Source organism: Filicampus tigris, chromosome 1 (genome assembly GCF_054856515.1).
Source record: "Filicampus tigris isolate MCC_2025a chromosome 1, RoL_Ftig_1.0, whole genome shotgun sequence".
NCBI classification, from domain to species: Eukaryota; Metazoa; Chordata; class Actinopteri; order Syngnathiformes; family Syngnathidae; genus Filicampus; species Filicampus tigris.
The window spans coordinates 28,718,469-28,732,636 of NC_141217.1; positions in this window are offsets into that span (position 1 = coordinate 28,718,469).

Sequence of the window (14,168 nt, forward strand, 5' to 3'; positions counted from 1 at the left end):
TTACCAGTCAATCACACGGAACATATAGACAAACAACCATTTACAATAGTACTTACACCACAAAACCATAACATCTGCTATAATTATTTTGACACCCCAAAACAACAAATGTGTCACCGGGCCTATGAAACAGTCAGGAATAACACAATGATGCATATGTTACCGTTTAATAGTGTTTCAATTTTCAAGAAAGCATCTTAAAGCGTTCACAAAAATATTGACAATGTTAAAAGACAAAACATTGACTGATTTTTTTGCGGGAATGATTATGGATATACTATATGTTTATATACTAACAAAATACCTGGAGTGAACTCAGTAACACATTCCTGCAAAGAAATGAATGCATATTGGACCTTTATCCTCTCACCAGGTAAGCAGCGAGTCTTCCTCTCATGTGCACATGCAAACGCACTTGCACACGCACGCACGCACGCACGCACGCTCACACACTGGCTCGTGCTGCACAATGTAGGGCGAGCACAGGTTTTCATTGGGTACAGTGGTCCCAGTGAGAAGTCGACCACAGCAATTAACAGAGATGAAAGACACCAGGTTGCCTGCTGAATAATTAAGAGCGGTTTGACGAGCGGGGAGGGGCTCACAGGGAGGCTGGCTTTTACTCTTTAACACTCAAGTGTGTCCACTCTCATAAAATAGACTTGGAACTCCATTTTGTAGGTGGATTACCTTATAAAACAAAGCCTTTTAATTTGGATGAAATAATCTCTGAGAAAAACTTTATGGATTTGGCTATTGTCTCCCGGGATGTTATTTGTAGACGACAGAGTGGGCTATCATTAAGCATGCAAGTTTCAGGTGAGGTGGAGCATACTGTAAAGCAGAGAACAAAGTGTTTGTGCAAGTTTGATGGGGCGTGGAGGGGGATGGGGGGGGGGTCGTGAGAATAAAGCAAGTGAGCGATTGAGGCAGACATAGCAAACAGGAACTCTCCCAGGAGGGATTCGGCTCCATGTGTTTAAATATATTCTGCTAATTACAAAACTCTAAACACATACACGGTGTTGCAAACACTCTCTGGCATTTTGTATGGGGTAATTACATGCACGTCTCTGCGTGCTTGCATGTTTGTGTGTGTGTGAGAGTTTTCCATAAGTGCATTTGTGGAAATGTTGCATTGGAGAGAGGAGGAGATTAAACCTGACTTACATGTGAGGAAACAAGATAAGGAGGGGGTGTCTTTTGCACAAAGATGAAGTAGTATGGATGAAAGCAGAGCATGCAGACGCTTGGCTGTGCCGGCACAGAGGTGAAGATGAATCTATGTTATCTCAAACAAAAACATTTACTGTAGTCATTCACTTCAAAACAATTCAAGTGTCTGTGGGAATGCGAGGCGTGAAAGAAACCCTAAACCGACATTTCAGAACATTCTCTTGTGGATTCCTGCTCAATGTGGAGGACAAACTGTTGCTTTAGAGCTATGAGGTGTGTGTTCTGTCATTTGAAGCTCTCAATAGTTACTGTCTCGCCACCTCCTCATTGATTTGTTGACCACAGACTGACTGAGAATTGGCTGGGCATCGACTGCCTTTCACCTTTCTTTGCATTTTTTCTTTATCCATCCACTGTGATGTACTGTAAAATGTGAGAAGGATTGTGTCTTGGTCCAATTTGCTGCTGATAAAATAAGTTGGCGAAGTGAATCTTAATTGTGTGGCCAGCTAATACTGAGGCCATTTAATTCTTTTATTCGATCATCAATAGCTCCTTCTCTATATTGATCCCTCATGATGGATTCTCCCATTCTCATTTATTTGCCTTATTGTATATTTACTGTCTTTTCTTTGGAAAACCTGCTGTTCTGTTCTTGTTTGAACCAGCATGCAGCCAAAGTGCTTGTCAAAGCGGCTATACAAATTTATGTACAGAACAACCACAATACTCGCGCATGTTTCAATGATTTGGGCCATTAGGAGGTGGTGTAATGTGAACCATGTGCAGGAGATGATTCGCCAGAGTGAAAAGTGGAGAGATGAGGCGAAGCGAAAGAAAGACATGTCTCCGGGGATGCATTTTAATTCACCCAATTGCCCTATATTCCCTTGCAGTTTTTGTTTTGATGATAGTGACGCTTTGCATATCTTCACCCTCCAAGCATAGAGGATGTGCACAGGAGGGGAACCTGTGTGTGTATGTGTGTGTGAAAGAGAGAGAGAGAGAGAGAGAGAGAGAGAGAGAGAGAGAGAGAGAGAGAGAGAGAGAGAGAGAGAGAGAGAGAGAGAGAGAGAGAGAAAGAGAGAGAGAGAGCGCGAGAGGACATGCATGTTGCCACCCTTGGAGCAACAGCGCATTGTAATGTGTGACACTGCATGGGCACTGGAAGGTTGGGATTGGGACAATATTAATTAGGGGCTGTAAAAAAATGAGCAATTATTTATTAATGATTTGGATTGAATGCAAGTATCGTACTCCTAAGAATACAATCTGCATTGCATTGTAAAATATGACTACTTTATTTCTATTTTTTCAATGCCCAGCACGATATGGTTCAACTGTATGTCCATTTGGAGTAGAACGTTCTTCGGTTCAAGTTCTTCGGTTCAAGTTCTTCGGCAGTATCTTAGTATCTCATCCTACTATCTCACTCTGGTATGTGTAATAATATTTTTTTCAATCCGCGTCAGGTGAAGATAGAAGTCAGAATGTAGCTGACACCTTTACTGAGGAAATTAACACAGTGAGAACATCTTCATATACGCAATCTGTTGTATGCTCTGGTTTTTAGGGTCGCTGATGGTGTCGAGGTACACTCGCCTGAGTTGTGTGCGGGCAGCGTGGGATCGGTTCCCACTCAGTGACTGTGTCTGTGTGTGCCCTGCGACTGGCTGGCGACTAGTTCAGTGTGTAGTTCGCCTTTCCCTCATAGTCAGCTGGGATAGGCTCCAGCACCTCCCTGCCACCCTGTACAGGATAAGTGGTGTGGAAGATGACACACATGCTCTGGTTTCTAGCTTCACTATAATTGAAAAACACATTTAGGGCCCTATTTTCCTGTGCAGCGCCAGTCTAGCGCAAAGTACAGTCTAATCGTGGGTGGAGTTTTTTGTCTTTTGATATTTTTGTAGACTGGTGCAGTTAGATATGACCGTTTGCGCCGTTGTGGGAGCGAACACAGCCGGCTCCTCTTCCCTTCAAAATCAGCACAGGTGAGGCATGCAGTCAACATGGCAGAAGCATAATTGACTCGCTGGAGTCCATGCCGGAGATCGGCGCGTGCCAACTACATTTATAAGCAACTGCCAGATCGCCACTTGCAGATGATGTAAAATTAGAATATTAGACCTGCACGAAAATGAAGATGTGCCAGTGTTTATGCCGAGTGCGCCTGTTTACGAAAATAGGGACGAAAATAATGTCTTGCTGCATAGCTACACAACCCCACCAAGTGTAAAAGTGTAAAAGTGTGAATAAAGAAATATGGTCAAATAACTTTTTAAATTGTATCAACATCAGCGACAAAGTACGAAGAAGATGCACAGTTTAAATTGAACAGTGAGTAATCCAAGGGGTGTACTCAGTTAGCAGGATAAGCAGTGGAAAAGGGGCCTCAATAAATAATGAAAACCACTCACTAAACATGTGACTGAGCCAAAAAATGTCCTAGTCCTAATAAAAACACATTGCGGCTAAATGTATTTGGTTTTGCACACTGACATTATCAATTACAGAAGCTGTCTCTGTGTGGTACATACGCAAATTGAAGAAATTGGTCAGACAGTTGGAACACAATTAACCCTGTGGGTATCATATTGCTTATTTGGTGCTATGCTGTAGTTTTTTTACCACATGTATTCATACTTGATGCTACTCATTGAGAGTGTTTAGCTGAGCAGTTGGATTAGAAGAATTACCACAATGTATTGACACTTTAATTTCGTCACCAGTCAGGGGAAGAACTTTCTTTTACATCTAGAATATGTCCCTTGATTGAGCAAAAACACAGAAGCTGCTGTTGTATGTGAAACTGTCAAAGAAAAGCCCTGAAAGACATCATTTTAGTCGTGGCTTCTCCTCTGTTTAGGCTACAATACAAGCGGAGCTCCTTACTGTTTGTAGGAGAGGTGAGAAACGGTTAACTTGGGTTAAATTGCCTGAAATGTGTACGTGTGTCTGCGTGCGTGTGTGCGTGTAGCATTGTGTGGTGAGATTTATTTTTGTTAGTTTTATAGCCACAGTGAAACTCCAGGCCCATTCTGGCTGCTTGCCCACCCACCTTTATTCCAGATGTTACCATGGTGAAAGTTATGGGTGGTATCCCAGCAACCAGACAGCGGTTTGGGGACTGGAGACAACTGTTGTGTGGAAGTGATAGATAGATTACAAGAGAGAGATTGAATAGTCTCTCAGTATTGTTCTTCCCCCTAAAGAGGCCAGCGTCTGGTGTTGATTTAAGCTCGGTCTTAATGTGATTATCACCCCAACGTTAAGGGCTTTGCTCATTCCCTCTGCTTCATTGATTTCCATTTAAAACTGTAATTGAGAGGAACAAACATTGGTATTAGCCATCCTCTCTCTCTCTGCTGCTCACTTGTTAGTTTTCTCAAAGCTAAGACCGTTAAGTGTGGTCGGAGTCTGGGGGCAAAACTGTTCCAGGTAGAGGAAGAGCACCAAAACTCCTACCTGGCCATATGACAGTGACACGACTATGGCAATGACTGGTACACAATGAGAGCTGGCTTGTCAATTGACAATAAGTACATCATCTGGAGAGCTGTGGGTTGGCCTGCATCCAACATAAAGTGAACTTTTTCAGACTTCTTTGGAGGTCTGGGGTCCTAAGAAACAGTTTACATTAACTGAAAAGTGATAATTACAATTTAAAAAAAACATTTGGTTTGACAGTTTGGACCCTGAAACAAAATAGAATTGAAAAAAAAGTGACAGGTGGTCAACTGGTTAGCACGTCCGTTTGGTTTGAATTCGGCCCTGTCCTCCCTGTGTGGAGTTTGCGTGTTTGCATCCTCGTGCCTGCATGGGTTTTCTCCGGGTACTCCGGTTTCCTCCCACATTCCAAAAACATGCACGGCAGGTTAATTGGACACTCTAAATTGCCCCTAGGTGTGATTGTGAGTGCAGATGTTTGTTTGTCTCTGTGTGCCCTGCGATTGTCTGGCAACTAGTTCAAGGTGTACCCCGCCTAAAGCCTGAAGACAGCTGGGATAGGCTCCAGCACGCTCGCGACCCTTGTGAGGAGAAGCAGTTAGGATAATAGATGGATGGATGGATGGATGAAAAAAAGTGGACATTTGTGAATTAAACTATTATCATTTTTGTATCAACAATATAAGCATTCATTTCAGTGCAGTTTTTCATACGAAGATGTGGGAAATGCGTCTTGAGAATGGACATTGAGTCCTTTTATAAAGAGGAACTAACCCCCTAACTAACTAAACCCAAATATTTTTAATATAAGAATACATTGTATGTGCCAGTACTAGTAAAAATACAGAACTCTTATTAGTAGTTTGTGCAATAAAAATAATTCATCAATGTAAGGTCAGCGCCATGTTGGGCAAAATCCTTTTCAGTTGTGGAGTGAAAATGACGTCGAAGACCAGCAGGTATTGAATCATGTCGGCTGAGAGATGGTTGACAGCGATGGATGTAATCATTCGACCGTGTCTACAACATGGCTGACATGGAAAACATCCAGCCGCCATAAGAGGAAGCCTAGTATATACACAGACACATGATCTGGGGTACAAGGTGGTCTCCGATTGCCCACATTGCATGTGCGCCTGACTTCATCATCCGCAAGAGGAGATCTTGCGGTTTACCTGTATAAACGCATTTCGCGTGCGCCACTCTCATGCATTTATTGTAAAACAGGGATACATCACACAGGTGAGTTGATGTGAGTGGTTGTCTGTCTCTATGTGCCATGTTAGCAATGAGTCCCTTGTGTACAAAATGTAACTTGTGTACAAAACCTTAGATTATTATAATCACATAAAAAATGAGTGAAAATGTACTATTAAATGTTTTCACATGCTCCTAACGACATTCATAAATTGTTTTGACAATTTGATATATTGCCCACCGGTAGTTATTTCACAGTACAGGCTGATGATGTGATATTACCTTTTATCAAGGCACGCAGTTGGGGAAAAAGTCTTAAGAGTGCTAAATGTTTTCACTTTCTTGTCAGATCTGTGAAGCTATCAACATACCACTGTGTGTTAGTGACCACCCAGCGATGAGAAGATCCCAGAGAGAGAAAGTCATCAATGGAGGAGCTGGTTATCTTCAGCTTCAAAAAAACAAAGAAAAAAAAAATTATATATATATATATATATATATATATATATATATATATATATATATATATATATATATATATATATATATATATATATATATATATATAAGAAGAAGAAGAAGCACTGAGGAGCCACAGAAAGACTGTTGCTGTCAAATTTGATTCAACTCCAGATGCTGAGAGAATATCCTTTTTCAATAAAGTATATATACATTTGTAAATATCTGTTGCTTTTTTCAAACATCCTTTGTAAGAATCCACGTAAAATTTGTAGAAAATGTTTGTTAATTGTAAACAAAAAAAATTGCAACGTTAATTGCAACTGTTAGGAAAATCAGGCATTTTAGACTGCAACGATCATAAAAAAAAGCCCGCGCAATCCTGGAGGGACTGAAAATGGTTGAAGATGAGAATTAGTCGGGCAAAGTGTTGCTTTCAAATGGTCATCGTTATTACCTTGCAGCCACTGTAGCGCAAAAGCATACATTGACTTTCTTTAAGTCTTTTCACAGTGCACCTTAGTGTGTGCACTTATGTAGGAGGATTCAAGGGCAGAGCTAAGTGATATTCTATGAAGGAGTGAATGTGTGACGGCGATGGGTGGGAGGGGGCACAAAGGGAGCCATGAAAAAGAGGGCGACGCGACAGCAGCGCTAGATTCAGTGACGATAGCTGCATTGTCGGGGACCTTTTTTGTTGTGGCGCTTTTGTTCCTCTCATCATTCCCCATCTCCAGCAAGTACAAAAGAAGACGGGAGTTGACATTCAGCACTGGTGTGGGGAAGCCAGTAAAATGACAAAACACAGCATACCCAACCAATGTTTTTTAAGTGTGCACACGCTTGGGTACCTGCTAGACAGTCCACATATTTAATGCTCAAGGACAAACTGACTGAAGATTTGCACAACAACTCAGTTTCTGGGGCCATTCTTGATAAGGTCAACATTTATACTGTACAATGTTCTGCAGCTTGATCAACAGCCAGTTCTGATCACCAGTCAGTCAAGGGGCTAACGAATAGAGACGGACACTGTTTGAACCCAGAATCAACAACTCTGCCCCTCCTCTTTTATACAGAATGTACAATATATTTCCAAATCAAATTTTTCTCCAAAACAATATGGCATCGGGGATGTGTTGGATTTGGTGCCAAAAGCCGTTTGAAATGCCAGCTGAGTGTAAAAAGAGACAAACCGGGCTGATCAATCAGGAATCTCCTCATTCATTACTCACAGTGAGGCCGTCCAAAGGCTCAGAGCCCAAGGCCACCGCACACTGTCATCAATGAGGCCATCGATTATCAGGCCTCATCAGCGTTTGTTTGGCTTGTCAAATCAATGCCCCGTTTAACGGCATGTTGTCCCCGCAGGAGTCAAATTAATATTTCATATCTTTGCTAATCCAATCATGATTCAAGTCGTACCGCAACATCAACTTCTTCTGTTTTTGTGTGAACAGCTTCAACTGTTTTTTTTTTTTAATTCATCCATCCAGTTTCTATACCGCTTATCCTCATTAAGGTCCTATCCAAGCTGACTTTGGAGTGAGAACATATCCTTGGTGGGCTCCGATGAACCAGGTGGCTTTTATCGCTTGTGAATTTATTTCCTGTATTTTCTTGAATCCGATGAGAGAAAAAACATTCTCTTGACACTGTGAGAGTACTATGTAGTTGTACCCCTGAGAAGTTTGGTGTTTCGGTGCATTGCTCAAAGAAACAAAGTGCTATTTCGCCAATTCTTTATACTCTGAGCCTACACTGTTACCAAAAATCTGTCCCTAACGCGGACAACATCAGTTACATAGATTCTGTAGATTTCCTTGCATGTTTCTATGCGTCACAGTATTTCACAACATGCACACAACTGTCAGGGTGTACAGTACAAGAATCCGCTTGATTTAGATTTGTTTTTCACCCGACTGCAATAAGTGTTTCCCCGCATGCCTGGATTTATTGCATATGATAACTTGTGCAAATTATGTGAGGGCCTGCGATTAATCAAGAAGTTGGCAACTGTTTGAGGTAAGGTCTTGGCCTTCTCTTGATGAGAAGCTAAATGAATGCCGGCTTTTGTTGCACCAGCATCCTCCTGGCTTCCTCAGCACCCGTGCCTATTTTGGGGTTAAATACTCCTCCATACTTCTTTTGACTTGCACTTCACCCCAGAGGCACCTGTTTGTGTAGTGGTTATGATGGGTCAGTGTAGAAAAACTAGTGCTGACAAGCACGGCTTTGCTGGGAAATGGGGAACGGGCCTCCCCCTCCGCACCGCATGTGTGTATGTGTTGGTGCATGAATCCTCATGACAGGAAGTCAGCAGGAAATGGAGGGACTTCCACACCACTGTTTACTTTTACATTTAAGCCAAGAAATATGTGGCTTTATTATAAACAGATATGCGACTCGTGAACAAAGGAGCAATCTCATATAGCGCTGAAGAGGAAATTTGAAAAATTAATATTATGAAGCATGTAAATTTTTTTTTTTCGTTTGTGGCTTTCTATCCGAGGCCAATTTCAGATTGTGAATATGGGCTCTAAGCAGTTTGGACACTTGGGTGTGTGCTTATGTTTTCCATTGGTCAAAAGTCCTGCACAGTCACTGCATCAAGGAATTGTTCTTTGTTTACCAAGTGACTGCAGCCCTGTTTTCAGCCGTCTTGTCTTCTAAATAGGAATCAGTTCCTCCTCAACGGAGAGCACTAGTGAGAGGCTCTTTGTCACCCACCTAGTTTGCCGCACACGAACAATACGTACAGAAGAGGTGCTTGCTCAATAAAGTGTGTTTGATGTTAAAAGAAAGCCCCACAAACACACTGACGCTTGCATCGAGAGCAATTCCTCACAAGCAGCTGCTGTAATCTCAAAAACACCCATCATCACTTTAACATCATTAACTGCCCTTCCTGTCACTCACCTTCTTTCATCTCTCTATCTGTAGTCTCTAAGTCTCTCACTCTTCCTTGTTTGTTTGGTATAGGAGTTAAGAAGATAAGTTAGATAGGGGGACGCTAAAGAATCTTGTTTACTGTAAAGCACAGTCGTGACACATCTTCCTTTTTTGGGCTGTGTGAGAAACCGAAACCCACCCCTCCCTACCTCAAATGTGCCTATGCTTCCTTGTTACATCGCCATCCTGCATCCCTCATCCAGCGCTGCTTTCTCACACTCCCCCATACCCCCATGGAGACTTTCCTTTGTTTCTCAAAGGCATCTGAGTATTACCTGGAGGAATATCTTTTGTTCTTTCACTCTGCCTGCCTCATGTTAACACCGGGTGTCTGTGCCCCGAGGCCAGGAAACACAGACTTGCCGAAAGTTCTGTTTGGGGCAAAAGCAGCAGGTTGAGTGTAGACACACTGGATAACAAAACCACGTAACAGAATGTAAACATAACTTTACTGTCTGACTTTCTGTCTGTATCTCAATTACATGGACATGGAAAGTGTGTACTTGACTGGACCCGAGGCCATGAATCAATGAGAACAAAGCTGTTAAGTGTTTGACCTCTGATTCTGGCTGTTGTGCGTCAGCATGTATTTTCACTCATAATATCGCCACAAGGGAAGACGCGCGCACGCACACACACGCAAACACAGCCCCCCACACACACACAGACACACACACACACAGTGCTGGGCATTCCGTCCCGGGGGCGGAACAGTCCGCCCCGCCGTTCCGGCCATACACCCATTTTTGGGACGTAAGGACGGGGGGGCGACAAATTTTAAAATAATAAAAAATAAACAATTAAAGCAATAAAAAGAGCCAGCCTACCAAACACTGACTATGTTTGAATTTGCTCGGATCGCTTTCTCACAGGTAAAATATTCTCTTCTGAAGTATGATCACTCTTTGTTCTCTTCTTCAACGTTAGTATCTTTATATTATTATTGATACACATTTACTGAGTATTTAATGGAATTAGCGTAACGCTTTGAAACACTTCCCGGTTCCGGCGCCTTCACATCGAAATCGAGGGGCGGCGCTTATGACGTAACCGAGCCACGGGTCTGACTTGATGGCTGATGGCTGCGAACTGTGCTCGTCGTGCTTTTTCTTCTGATTTGTTTAGTTTTTTGTTTCACTTGGATTATGCTGCCACGTAGCGTTGCTGTCTTTTGTTTTAACTGACAGGAGGACGGCGTCCTTGTCCTTTTAAAGCGCTTCCGTCCTTACACTCCTCCCTTAAGGCTTCTTTATACTCCAGGGGGCGATGTCCTCGAGTATGTCACTTCATCAATGCCATGCGTAGTTTGCCTTTCTACTCCCGCGCATCCCACAGGCGTTGTTTTGAAAACGTGTTGCAATTTCTTCCAAGTCGGTAGACATTGATACGGCTGATACTGACGAGGACACTGCAAGGCGGGATTTCCTCTGCCTTTTTTGGCCATTTCCGGTCGCCGTTCTTACTGTCGAGCAACGATCAAAAATACAGCGACAACAATGGATATCGTGCCTGCTACAACAAAGGGACCTAGATGACTAGATGATGCATTTAATTGTATTGCGAAAATGATCTGGAAGGTGGCAGCTAAGGTGGTATGTGTAGCTTCTTTACACACACATTCGTGACATAACACCCACGCCGCTGCCAAACTATTTTGCTTCGAAGCAGCAATGAACTCCCTCTCCTGGATCCCCTCCTCTGTGGTGATAAATAAATTACCCTCAAATAACTGGAAAAGTGTTTGTCATCGCAACATGTGACATAACAGACCAATCATGAGACAGAATGCGCGCAGCGTCGTATATATTCCTGACGTGTGCGCGGCATGTGTTGCCAACATATCGCACAGGCATCGATCACGTGATGCAATGCGGCAGTTGTCGCCCGCGCCGACGCAGAGTATAAAGGAGCCCTTACTCCCCACTCGTGTTACGATCTGTCAATACAAGCTAGTTGGCAGTATTACACAATAGGAGTGTCCATCATGTCTACAAGATTGTGATAGCGTGAATTTTCTGCATTAAGCGCGACTATGTCCTTGGTAATTGTGTGCTGGGAGACTCCTTTCCTTAAACAATAAAAACTGGGCGACTAATACTTACCGAGAGCTTGTCATCGCTGAAGATAACCCCATTGGGCCAATGACATTACGCACGCACTGGGTCAAACTTCAGTTTTCTGCATCTTTTTCGAGGTCTTTTCATTGCATTTTTTTAAACAAAAGTAATCGTTGGAATCGTATTATTTGTACTCTTTCTTAAAAACGTTTTTTTGGTGTCCCATATACTTTAAGTTTGAGTAAAAGTGTGTTTTGTTCTGTTTTGACTTGCATCAGAAAAACCAGATAGTCGCAGGTGACATTTCTGAGAGCTACCTTCTGCCCTTCACACATCCCAATTGACACATTTCATGACCCCGTCTCTAATTAAACCCTAATTAAATTACCTGTTATCTGCAACTGCATAGGAACTCGGAGGCGATGTCACGCCGCAGTCTGTTGCTGCAGCTTGCCATGCAAATTTTTCAGCAGCAAAAGCTCAAGTCCTTTAGTGACAGTCACAGTATATGCTCCACACCTTATAGGCAGCACGGTCTGTGAGGCCTAATGGAAACATAGCCTCAGGTTGTTTGTGGCTGTCCTAGTTATGTCTTGTATTCTTCACTTTCACCCACAGGAGAAGGCAGAGAATTTAACTAGAGTAGTGAAACGGTATGTTTGGATAAATTATATCCACTAAATGACCCATAACGCTCGGGTCAATCATAATGATCACATTTTGATTGACGCCCCTGAGATATGAGTTTTATTCATCCCGTCTGTCACCCTGCTGGGAATTTGTTTCTTAAATTATCTTTGTAATTGAAATGAATGGAAATGTAATGAATCCATTTCAGACACAGCCTACAGAAACAAGTAAACTAAAATTTTGTTTGTGTGTTTTGATAAGGAAAAGTAACACTATAATATTGCACTTTATATAAACATAGAGTAAGACCAATTAATTAGACAGTTTGTTCTTCTACTACTTGTGAAAGTAAGATGCTGTAATGTTTGTCATGTTTCACAGATGATAAAGAATGTATGCATGTGAGTACATAAAAAAAAAAAAATCATTTGAATTTACTTAAAGGGACACTTGGAGGACATCAATACTAAACTGCTCCCCCCAAAAGACTCTGTAGTGATTTAAGGACTTTTTTTGTGATTAGATCTATGACAAATTGCCCTGCCCCTTGGGGCTTGGCTTGTTATTTATTCGGTCTCAGCGGTCTACGTCACGGGAGGGAGCCAAGCGTGGTAATATCGCTCGCTTTGTCAGTTCTGTTGTCTAAAACGGCGACCGATTGCCACCAAAATGCAAATGCACATTACTACGCTTGTCCACTTCAACCTGTGAAAGTATAAAAGTGTTCTGCACAATAGTTTGGATTTATTGACATAAAAGTGATCTCATCATGATCACCTCCACAAAAGCAAAAATACCATGGCGATCGCTTCTCCACTTACACAGGCTGAAGCGGACAAGAACAGGAATGTGCACACGTACCCTGACTGGTTATATTTTGGACATTTAGCGACGCTCAACTCGTGTCAACTCTCCGGAGACAGACGGCGACTGGCAGTGGGCAACCAATCAGGCAAGCATGGATCTGCATCCCTTGAACGTGCGCATCCGACTCCAAGGCCGAGTGTGGCCGCATTGGAACGTATCATTTCGGCTGTTACGTTCCATTGGCTGGCGTGTTGTCGGTTGAAATACTGTGGCCTTTCCTCATCCGAATAAATGTGCACATCCACTCATTCCCACTTCAGTCTCTGTAAATTTCCTGACTGGTGTTAAATGCCGTGTTTTTTTTGTTTTTTTTTAAGCAAAGAAGCAATGTGTACTCGTCCCAGCATAAATCTATGTAGCGCTGCTCACTTCCACATTTCCTCATTCTCATATAAATCAGCCACGGAGAGGTGAATCCTTTTGATATGTTGAAGTGGTCATTATTAGGAGCCCTTCATCCATTATCTATACCGCTTGTCCTCACAAGGGTCGTGGGTGTGCTGTAGCCTATCCCAGCTGTCATCGGGCAGTAGGCAGGGGACACCCCGAACTGGTTGCCAGCCAATCGCAGGGCACACAGAGACAAAGAAACACACACACTCACAATCACACCTAGGGGCAATTTAGAGTGTCCAATCAACTTACCATGCATGTTTTTGGAATCTGGGAGGAAACTGGAGTACCCGGAGAAAACCCACGCAGACACGGGGAGAACATGCAAACTCCACACAGGTAGGCCGGAGCCGGGATCGAACCCACGACCTCTGAACTGTGAGGCGGACGTGCTAACCAGTCGACCACCGTGCCGCCCGATTAGTAAGGATGTCCACATAAATTTTGCTTCCAATTGATCACCGTTTTTGGACGATATAAGCAATGAAAGTCCAATGATTTCCAATGGAGAGTTTGTAATCGGTTCCTCCGGTGACTCCGACCGAACAAGGATAGAACGGTAGGGGGTGCGGACATTCTCCTCATTACCAAGAGGCGTTATTCATAGAGTCACTTATTTCTTAATTCCTCCCAAATTTGTTGATCAAATAGAAAATGACAACTCTTTCCATTTTCCTGATCAAAAAATATATAAAATGAACTTGTTAGTGAAAACATGGCCATCCCGGCCCAACCGGCCCTTTAATTTGAACATCTACATCATTGCACATGATTAAAATGTGTTAAACTAGGATATTATTCTATTATTTTCCTATGACAAATCCATGTGGTTGTTTTAAATAAACAATATGTAATTCTTTTGGCTTTATGTTTAGCTTGGCAGTAAACAGCTTGAACTCGCTTGGAAAAAAAAATGCCAAACTGATGCTTATTGTGAAATGAGTAGAATTGATTTCACTACACTGAAAAAAAAAATGATGTGTTGAA